General features: G+C 49.0%; 1 pseudogene; it reads right to left on the bottom strand.

Moving 5' to 3' along the window:
- Positions 1-2580: 2580 nt before the first annotated feature.
- LOC147085664 (uncharacterized) lies at positions 2581-3639 on the bottom strand (annotated as a pseudogene).
- Positions 3640-11516: the final 7877 nt, after the last annotated feature.

The following is an 11516-nucleotide window of genomic DNA, read 5'->3' as shown; positions in this document are numbered from 1 at the left end:
TCCAAACATAGACGAAAGAACGAAATTCCAGAGGTCAGGTGAGAGTGACAGAATTTGACCAAGTGTGGCATCAAGGAGCCCTAGCAAAATTGAAGTAATGGGAATCAGGGAGAAAACACTCCACTGGCTGGAGTCATAACTAGCAGAAAGGAAGATGGTTGTGGTTAATGGAGGTCAAGCCTCTCAGGCACAGGACATCGCTGCTGGATTTCCCCAGGGAAGTGTTCGAGGCCCAAACATATTCAGCTGCTTCATCAATAAACTTCGCTCCATCATAGTTCAGAAGTGGGGATGTTCGCTGATGACTGCACAGAATTCAGCGCCATGCACAACTCCTCAGGTAATTAGGCAGTCCATGCCGGCATGTAACAAGATCTGGACGACCTTCAATCTTGGGCTGATAAGTGGCAGATAACATTCGCACCACAGAAGTGCCAGGCAATGATTATCTCCAACAAGCGAGAGTCATACCATCGCACCTTGACATTCAACGGCATTACCATCGCCGAATGCCCCACCATCAACATCATGGGGGGTCACAATTAATCAGAAACTTTACTGGGCCAACCGCTTAAATACTTTGGCAACGAGAGCAGGTCAGAGGCTTGGTATTCTGCGGCGAATGTCTCACTACCTGACTACCGAAAGACTCTCTACCATCTACAAGGCACAAGTAAGAATTGTGATAGAATACTCTCCACTTGCCAGGAGGAGTGCAGCTCCAACAACATTCAAGAAGCTCGACAACATCCGGGACAAAACAGCCGACTTGATTGACACCCCATCCACCACCTTAAAGATTCAATCCCTCCACCAGCGGCGCACCATGTCTGCAGTGTGTACCATCTACAATATGCACTGCAGCATCTCGCCAAGGCTTATTTGGCAGCACCTCCCAAACTCGCGAGCTCTGCCACCTAGAAGGATAAGTGCGCATGGGAACACCAGCATCTCCAAGTTACCCTCCAAGTTACACACCATCCTAACTTTTTCCAATCATGTTCCCACCACCGAGGTTAGGCTGACTGGCCTGTAATTACTCGGTCTACCACTTTCTTCCTTTTTAAACAAAGGTACAAGTTTAGTAGTCCTCCAGTTCACGGCATCACACAGGTAGCCAGAGAGGATTAGAAAATGATGAATGTAAGAAGGCATACAACACCAGGTTATAGTTCAACAGCTTTATTTGAAATCACAAGCTTTCCGAGCGCTGCTCCTTCGTCAGGTAAAGTGAAGAGTTGCATATAAGCACAGCATATATAGTCAGAGAGCACTGCCAGATGATTACAGGTAATCTTTCTAACTGCCCTTTAACACACCTCGGCAGAGAGATAATCACAGAAATCACAGGTGTGAATGGTGTCTAAACAGGTCCGTCAGGAAAATATTACATCACAGAAAAATGAGGTGGGGTCACAAGGTTTCAAATGTTGCAGATGCTGTGCTGTGTACGAAAAACAAAAAACAAACAAAAAACTATTTTATTGCTGGAAATCACAGCAGTTCCGGCCACACCTGTGTAGAGAGAACAAGCCAATGACGACTCGAGTCTGGATGACTCTACGTCAGGTGGGGTTACATGTAGCGTGACATGAACCCAAGATCCCGGTTGAGGCCGTCCTCATGAGTGTGGAACTTGGCGATCAGATTCTGCTCGACAATTTTGCGTCCTCGTGTCTCTCGAAGGCCGCCTTGGAGAATGCTTACCCGAAGGTCGGAGGCTGAATGTGAGGGAACACTCCTGCCTGGCGATTGTTGTGCAGTGTCCATTCATCTGCTGTCGCAGTGTCTGCATGGTTTTGCCGATGTACCATGCTCCGGGGTATTCGCTCCTGCAACATATGAGGTAGACAACGTTGGCCGAGTCACATTAGTATGCACCATGTACCTGGTGGGTGGTGTCCTCACGTGTGATGATGGTATCTGTGTTGATGGTCTGGCAAGTATTGCAGAGGATGCCGTAGGAGGTTTGTGTGGTGTCGTTGTCACTGTTCTCCTGAAAGCTGGGTAATTTGCCGTGAACGATGGTCTGTTTGAGGTTAGGCAGCTCTTTGAAGGCGAGTAGTGGAGTCATGGGGATGGCCTTAGCGAGGTGTTCGTCCTCATCGATGACATGTTGAAGGCTGCAAAGTGCATGGCGTAGTTTCTGCGCTCCGGAGAATTACTGGACGACGAAGGGTACTCTGTTGGTTGTGTCCCGTGTTTCTCTTCTGAGGAGGTCTATGCGATTTTTCGCTGTGGCCCGTTGGAACTGTCGATCGACGAGTCGAGCGTCATATCCCGTTCTTACGAGGGCGTCTTTCAGCGTCTGTAGGTGTCCATCGGGTTCGTCCTCGTCTGAGCAGATCCTGTGTATTCGCAGGGCTTGTCCATAGGGGATGGCTTCTTTAACGTGGTTAGTTTGGAAGCTGGAGAAGTGGAGCATCATGAGGTTGTATCTGGGCTTGCGGTAGTGTGAAGTGCTGAGGTGTCCGTCTTTGATGGAGACTCGTGTGTCCAAGAATGAAAGCGATTCTGAGGAGTAGTCCATGGTGAGTTTGATGGTGGGATGGAACTTGTTGATGTTATCGTGTAGTCTTTTCAGTGATTCTTCGCCGTGGGTCCATAGGAAGAAAATGTCGTCGATGCAACTGGTGTATAACGTTGGTTGGAGGTCCCGTGCAGTGAAGAAGTCTTGCTCGCACTTGTGCATGAAGATGTTGGCGTATTGGGGTGCGTATTTGGCCCCATGGCTGTTCCGTGTGTTTGGGTAAAGAACTGGTTGTCGAAGGTGAAGACAATGTGGTCAAGGATGAAGCGGATGAGTTGTAGAATGGCGTCTGGAAACTGGCTGTTGTTGGTGTTGAGTACTGAGGCTGTCGCAGTGATGCCGTCATCGTGGGGAATACTGGTGTAGAGTGCTGAGACGTTCATTGTGGCGAGAAGTATTCCTGGTTCAACTGGTCCGTGGGTACTGAGTTTGTGTAAGAATTCTGTAGTTTCGCGACAGCAGCTGGGTTTTCCCTGTACGATGGGTTTCAGGATGCCCTCGAGGTATCCAGAGAGGTTATCACACAGTGTCCCGTTGCCTGATACGATAGGACGTCCAGGTGTGTTGGTTTTGTGCATTTTTGGGAGGCAGTAGAAGTCTCCCACGCAGGGAGTACGTGGGATGAGAGCGCATAGGATGCTTTGAATGTCTGGATCGAAGGTCTTGATCAGTCTGTTGAGTTGCTGGGTGCGTTCTCTGGTCGGATCTGCGGGTAACTATCTGTAGTGTTCCTGGTTGTCCAGTTGTCGGTATGCTTATTTGCAATATTCCGTTCTGTTCTGTATGACGATGGCTCCTCCTTTGTCTGCTGGTTTGATGACGATGTTGCAGTTGGTCTTGGGAACGTGGATGGCGTTGCGTTGTGCTCGGGTGACAGTCTGGGCTGTCTTGTGAGTGTGGCTGATGAATCTGGATTTGATGCATCTCCTGACAGCTTGATCATACATGTCAAGCTTAGGGCAGCGACCCTCAGGAGTGGTCCAATTTGACTCTTTTTTCTTCGGTTGCTGCACTGCGGATCCCTCTGTCTGCTGTTCTGGATCATTGATTGTCTCATTTGTTTCGCTGCTGACATCTTGGGATTTGTGGAAGAATTCCCGTAGCCTCATTCTCCTGACGAATTCCTCTGTGTCTGGCTTGCGACCTATGGGGTCCATTTTGTTAGTGGGGCAGACATTGAGCCCTCGACTGAGAACTTCGATTTCGTCTGGTTGAAGGGCGTGGTCAGAGAAGTTGACGATGGACTTCCCTGTGATTTGAACCGTGCCACCGGGGGAGGCTTGGTTGCTGCTGTGTAAGCATTCTCCAAGGCGGCCTTCGAGACACACGACACGCAAAATTGTCGAGCTTAAACTGATAGCCAGATTCTGCACTCATGAGGACGGGCTCAATCGGGATCTTGGGTTCATGCCACGCTACATGTAACCCTACCTGACGTAGAGTCATCCAGACTCGTGTCGTCGTTGGCATGATCTCTCTACACAGTTTGGAAGGACCTGCTGTGAATTCCTGCAAATATATATTTTTTTGTTTGTTTTCTTGTTTCTCATACAGACCCCAGCATCTTCAATATTTGAGCCCTTGTGACCCCACCTCCTTGTTCTTTGATGTAATGTTTTCCTGACTGATCTGTTTTGACACCATTCACCCTTGTGATTGCTGTAATTATCTCTCTGCCTAGGTGTGATAAAGAGCAGTTAGAAAGATTACATCTAATCATCTGGCAGTACTCTCTGACTATATATGCTGTGCTTAAATGCAACTCTTCACTTCACCTGACGAAGGAGCAGCGCTCCAAATCTTCTGATTTCAAATAAAGCTGCTGGACTATACTGTGTGACTTCTTACATTTGTCCACCCCAGTCCAACACCGGCATCTCCACATCATAGAAAATGATGGTCAGAGCCTCTGCTATTTCCTCTTTTGTTGCTCTTAATAGCCTGGGCTACATCTAGTCAGGGTATAGGGATTTATCCACTTTCAAAAATGTTAAGCCCTTTAATACTTGCTCTCTCTGTCTGCCTCTTTCTAGCAACGTCTATCAGTTTCAATCTGTCGATCTGTTTCACGAGTCAATCTCTGTCTGTCTGTCTGGTACAGTCTGTCTGTTTCTATGTCTTTCTCTGTCTACCTGCCTCTGTCTGTCTCATACACATAAACACATATACGCACACTAACACGCAGAAATACAGAAACAGTCGGAGAGTGAGACAGACTAAGCCAGACAGACAGAGGCAGGCAGAGGAAGACATTTAAAGCGCCAGACTGCGCCAGACAGACACACACAGAAACGCATGCAGAAAGTGACTGGCAAAGAGAAATAGACAGACTGTGCCAGACAGAGGCAGACTGAGACAGACAGAAGAGACAGACAGTGGAAGACTGTAGAAGGGAATTACTGAGACAGATGGAGGCTGATGCAGAATGAGACAGACAATCAGACAGAGGTAGATAAACAGACGTAGACAGAGTGACATAATACGTCGGAACACAGGCAGTGATAAAGACAGACAGATGCAGAGATATACATAAACACAGAGAGGCAGAGAGGCCAAGACAGTGACACAGACAGAGAGACAGACAGAGAAACAAACAAAGACAGACAGAGAGAGACAGAGATATACAGAGACGGATGGATTGGCACAGACAGAGAAACAGACAAAGACAGACAGAGACAGACAGACAGAGACAGCGAGAAAGAGTTAGACAAACAGGCAGAGAGATAGAGACAGACAGAGACAAACTCAGACTGACAGAGCCAGACAGAGGTAGACTCTTCTCTTCTTAGGCAGTCCCTCGGAACCGAGGATGACTTGCTTCTACACTGAAGATTAGTTTTCAGGTGACTGATGAGTCCAATGCGGGACCTACAGTCACTATCACAGGTGGGGCAGATGGTGGGTGGGGTGCTTGTGTTGAAGGGGCGTGTGGCTGGGGTGCTTGGTTTGACGGGGTGGGTGGGATGGGTGCTTGGGTCAAAGGGGCTGGTGAGGGGGGCTGCTTGAGTCCACGGGGCCGGTGGGTGAGGCAGACGGTGGTTGAAGGGGCAGTTGGGTGGTGTGCTTGGGTTAACGTGCGCTCCTTGCGCTGCCTGCACTTGGCTTCCGCTTGCTCCCGGCAAAGAATCTCAAGGTATTCGGTGCCAACCCGGATGCGTCTCCTCCTTTTAGTGTAGTCTTGGTCCAGGGATTCACAGGTGTCGGTGGGGATGTTACACTTTTTCAAGGAGGCTTTGTGGGTGCCCTTGAAGCGTTTCCTCTGCCCACCTGGGTCTCTCTTGCCGTGTTGGAGCTCCAAGTAGAGCACTTGTTTAGGGACTCTCGTATCGGGCATGCAGACAATGTGACCCGTCCATCAGAGCTGATCGAGTGTGGACAATGCTTCGATGCTGGGGATGTTGGCCTGAGCAAGAACACGGATGTTGGTGCGACTATCCTACCAATGGAATTACAGGATCTTGCGCAGGCAGCGTTGCTGGTACATCTCCAGTTCTTTGAGGTGCCTGCTGTACATCGCCCATGTCTCTGAGCATATGGCAGGACGCATATCACTGCTGCTCTGTAGACCATGAGCGTAGTGCCCTGTTTGAGGCCCTGGTCTTAAAACACTCTCTTCCTCAGGTGACCAAAGGCTGCACGATGTGGCGGGGCCAGGTTGGTAGAGGATCTTTTTCTTACGGATGTTTACTGTAAGGCCCATGCTCTCATACACTTCAGTGAAGGTGTTGACGATGGTTTGGAGTTCGACTTCTGAGTGATCGCAGGCGCAAGCATCATCTGCATACTTTAATTCGAAGGCAGAGGAAGGGACGACCTTGGACCTGGATTGGAAGCAACGGAGGTTGAACAGTTCCCCATTTGTTCTGTAAATCAGCTGCACTCCAGCGGGCAGCTTACGGAGGGTGAGATGCAGCATTGCAGCAAGGAAGATCGAGAAGAGCGTTGGTGCGATGACACAGCCTTGCTTGACCCCGGTCCGTACATGAATCGGGTCCACGTTGTGACCGTTGGTCAGGATTCCGGCTTGCATGTCGTCGTGAAGCAGGTGGAGGATGGTGACAACATTTTCAGGGCAGCCGATCTGAGGAGAGTTAATGAGATCATGGCTGATTATCAAAATTACGTACACTATCCCTGCTTTCTCCCCATATCTTTTGATCCCATTAGCCTTAAGAACTATATCTAACTCCTCCTTGAATATACTTAAAGGTTTGGCCTCAACTGCCTTCTGTGGTAGAGAATTCCGCAGGTTTACCACTCTCTGGGTGAAAAAATTCGTCCTCAGCTCAGTCGTAAATGGCTTACCCCTTATCCTTAGATTGAGACCACTGGTTCTAAACATAACTGCCATCGGGAACATCCTTCTTGCATATAGTCTGTCTAGACTGGTTATAATTTTATAAGTTTCAATGAGATCCCTTCTCATTCTTCTAAACTCTCGCGAGTATAAGGCTTATCGACTCAATCTCTATTCATATGACATCCCTGCTCTCTCAGGTATCAGTCTGGTGAATCTTCGCTGCACTCCCTCCATGGCAAGAACATACTTCCTCAGATAAGGCGACCACAACTGCACCGATGCCCTGTACAACTGCAGCAAGATATCCTTGCTCCTGTAATTGAATTCTATCGCTATGAAGGCCAACATACCGTTTGCATTCTTAACGGACTGCTGCACCTGCTTGCTTACCTTCAGCGACTGGTGCACAAGGACACCCAGGTCTCGTTGCACCTCTCCTTTTCTCAATCTAATGCCATTCAGATAATAATCTGCCTTCCTGGTTTTGGCACCAAAGTTGATAACCTCACATTTACCCAAGTTATATTGCATCTGCCACGCGTCTGCTCAATCACCCAACCTGTCCAAATCATCCTGGAATTTCTCAGCATCCTCCTCACAGCACACACGCCCACCCAGCTGTGTGTCGCCTGCAAACTTGGAGATATTCCATCTACTTCCCTCGTATAAATCATTAATATATATTGTGAATAGCTGGGGCCCTAGGACCATACCCTGTGGTACCCCACTATTCACGGCCTGCCACACGCAACAAGACCCGTTTTTTCCCACTCTTTGCTTCCTGTCTGCCTACCAGTTCTCTACCCAAGTCAGTACCTTACCCCCAATCCCATGTGCTTTAAATTTGCATGATAATCGCTTATGCAGGACCTTGTCGAAAGCCTTCTGAAAGTCCAAATACACCACATCCACTGGTTCTCCATGATCAATTCTACAAGTTAAGTCCGGAAAAAATTCCAGTCGATTAATCAAGCACAATTTACCTTTTGTAAATCTATGTTGACTTTGTCCGATCCTGTCACTGTTTTCCAAGTGCTCTGCTATTACATCTTTTATAATGGACTCCAGCATTTTCCCCACTCATTTTCTCTCTACCTGTTTTTTTAAATAGTATGTTTACATTAGCTGCCCTCCAATCCATGGGTACTGTTCCAGAGTATATTGAATTTTGGAAGATGACCTGCAATGCATCTTCTATTTCTAGGGTCACTTCCTTAAGTACCCCGGGATGTAGATTATCAGTCCCTGGGATTTATCGGCCTTTAACCCCGTCAGTTTCTCTAACACAATTTCCCTACAAATATTGATTTCTACCAGTTCCTCCCTTTCATCAGACCCTATGTTCCGCGACCTATCTGGGAGGTTATTTGAGTCCTCCTTTGTGAAGACAGAACCAAAATATGTATTTAATTGATCTTCCGTTTCTTTGTTCCACATTATATATTCCCCTGATTCTGACTGCAAGGGAGCTACGCTTGATTTCTCTAATCTTTTTCTGTTCACATATCTATAGAAAGTTATTAAGTCAGTTTTTTATGTTCCTTGCAATCTTACTCTCATAGAGTGGTGGAGCCACTAAGAGACTCAGAACATTTGAGAATAATCTCTTTAACTGCATTGTAGTGCAGCCAAGTACTGCACCATTAAACTGTTTGTTAACCATACTGTATATGCCTTCCTATACTCTGCGCGATGACGTCATGACGCCGATCACGTGACCGCCAGTGCCGCGAAGAACGCGATGACGTCATGACTTCGGTTTCCAGAACCTTCCAGCAGTCTTCGAGTGCCTCGCAGCCTGAACAGACCTGTATACAACTTCTCCTGTAATTTACTAGTTAACTTCATTGATATTAAACTTTGTTGTTTTGCTTTACTGAGTCGAACTGCAATTATTCAGATAGGAAGTGCCGTTCCTGCATTGGTGACACCGATCTCGTCGAACAACAAGAATGAACACGAACGCCGTCGCCCTCAAACTTCCACAGTTCTGGGAACAACAGCCATCAGCATGGTTCTTCCACGCAGAAGCCCAGTTCTCACTCCGAGAGATTACAGCGGATTCGACCCATTATTTTCATGTGGTCTCCACTCCCGACAGCATCAATGGCCTCGCAGGTTGTCAGCCTCCTGGGCAATCCACCAGAAGAGGGCAAGTATGAGGCTCTTAAAACTCATTTGCTACAGTTGTTTGGTCTCAATAAGTCGGAGCACGCACGCAGGCTTATTGCTATGCCCGGCCTCGGGGACTCAAAACCTTCCAAACTGATGAGCCAGATGCTCCATCTTTTGGGTTCAGAGCCCCAATGTTTTTTGTTCCGTGAACATTTCCTTAACCAGCTAGCAGAACCGGTTCAGACGGCCGTGGCCAATTCTCCGATTACGGACTGTGTAGAACTTGCGGCTGAGGCAGACAAGTTTTTTACTGTTGCGCAGCAGTATTGTGCAGCCACGAGGCGCCCTTCCCCCATGCAGGCGCAGCCCAGCCCTCCGCCTTCAGGCTGGTGTGCACACCACGCCCGTTTTGGCACCAAAGCTCGATGCTGCCACCCGCCCTGCAGTTTTTCGCCAAAAAAAAAAACTCGGAAAAACTGACTAGGTCTAAAAAAAACGTCCACTTCACCATGGCGGTTGGTTAGGCGGGAAAGCTTCTGTTCATCACGGATTCCATGACAGGGCGGCGATTTTTGTGCGACACTGGATCTCAGTGCAGTATTCTGCCAGCTTCAAGGCTCGATCTGCAATCCGGCAGTTGCAGTCCAGCCCTCGAGGTAGCTAATGGTGCGGATATCCACACGTTCGGAAAACAGACAGTCAATTCAACCTTCAGTGGTCAGAGATTTGTTTGGGACTTTATTGTGGATAAAGTTTCGCAGGCTATCCTGGGGGGGCGATTTTTTCTGCTCCAACGGCTTTCTGGTCGACGTCCAACACTGCCTACTCATAAATGCGTCCACTTTCCACGCACTGCCGTGCAATCGCAGCACCACCATGTCCTGGTCGATTGACTGTGCGCTTGCAGCACAGGACGCGTTTACGCGCCTGCTCGGGGAGTTTCCAGAGCTCACCAGGCCTACTTTTTCGGCAGCAGTCACGATGGATGGAGTGGTGCATCACATCACGATGAAGGGACTGCTGGTTTATGCCCGGGCACGTCGGTTGGAACCAGGAAAGCTCGCAGCGGCAAAAGCCGAGTCCGCACCATGGAATGCCTCGGGGTCATCCAACGCTCCAATAATCCTTGGTCCACCCCACTGCATATCGTCCCCAAACCAGGCGGTGGCTGGCGACCTTGTGGGGATTACCAATGTCTAAGTGAAGCCTCTACACCGGACAGGTATCCAATACCTCATATGCAGGACATTTCGGCCCATCTGGCTGGCAACTCGGTTTCTCCAAGGTGGATATCGTCCGTGGTTACCACCAATTCCTGGTACACCCGCAAGATATCCCCAAAACGGCGGTCATCACACCTTTCGGACTTTTTGACTCCCTCCGAATGCCTTTCAGGTTGAAGAACGCAGCGCAGGCCTTCCAACGGCTCGTGGACTCTGTGTTCCGAGATTTGCCCTTCTTTTTGTTTACTTGGATGACATTCTCATCGCCAGTAGAGATTCGCAGGAACACCTACAGCATTTGCACACACATTTTGCCCATCTCAGCCAGTACGGCCTCATCATCAACCCCACCAAATGCCAGTTTGGATTATCCAGCATCGATTTCCTGGGACACAAGATCACTTCGGATGGTGGCGTCACACGAGCTACCATGGTAGAAGCAGTTACAGCATTCCCACGGCCTCACACAGTCAAAACCCTGCAGGAGTTTCTGGGGATGGTGAACTTCTATCTTCGGTTCGTCCCCAAGGCAGCCCAGTTGATGCAGCCACTGTACGAAGCACTCAATGTGAATTCGGGAAAGGACGCTATCACTTGGATGCTGCCAATGCACCAGGCATTCCTTAACACCAAGGCGGCGTTGGCAGATGCAACCATGCTTGCTCACCCATTACCGGGCGCGACCATCGCCCTCACTACAGATGCCGCCGTTTATGCTATCGGGGCGGTTCAAGAGCAATGGGTCGATGGTGCGTGACAGCCGTTAGCATTTTTCAGCCGCCAGCTTCGCAAGAACGAGCAAAAATATAGCACTTTCAACAGGGAGTTGTTGTCCCTGTTTTTAGCCGTCCGACACTTCCGTTTTCTCCTATAAGGGCGTCCGTTTACTGCATTCGTGGACCACAAGCCACTTACGTTCGCAATGGCAAAAACAACAGAGCCGTGGTCAGCCCACCAGCAGCGCCACCTCACATTTATATCCGAATTTACGACGGAACTAAGGCACGTGTCCGGCAAAGATAATCTCGTGGCCGAATGCCTCTCTCGTTCTCCAGTCCAGGCAGTTCACCTGGGTATCGATTTCGTTGGGTTGGCAGAAGAGCAGCTGGCAGATCCCGAAGTACAGGCATACAGGATCACGCCTTCCAGTTGGCACGTGGCCGATGTTAAGTTCCAGGCAGCAGCAACCACACTTTTGTGTGACACATCCATGGGAGTGCCCAGGTCCATCGTGCCGTTGGAATGGCGTAAGAACATTTTCCAGGCCATACATGGGTTATCGCACCCAGGGATGCGTGCTTCACAATGGCTAATGTCCCGTAAATTTGTCTGGAAAGGAATGCATTTG

The sequence above is a fragment of the Somniosus microcephalus genome, unplaced genomic scaffold (genome assembly GCF_052327205.1).
Source record: "Somniosus microcephalus isolate GS21.2 unplaced genomic scaffold, FLI_Smic_1.0 unresolved_chr8, whole genome shotgun sequence".
In the NCBI taxonomy this organism is placed as follows: Eukaryota; Metazoa; Chordata; class Chondrichthyes; order Squaliformes; family Somniosidae; genus Somniosus; species Somniosus microcephalus.
This window is presented reverse-complemented; position numbering and strand designations above follow the sequence as displayed.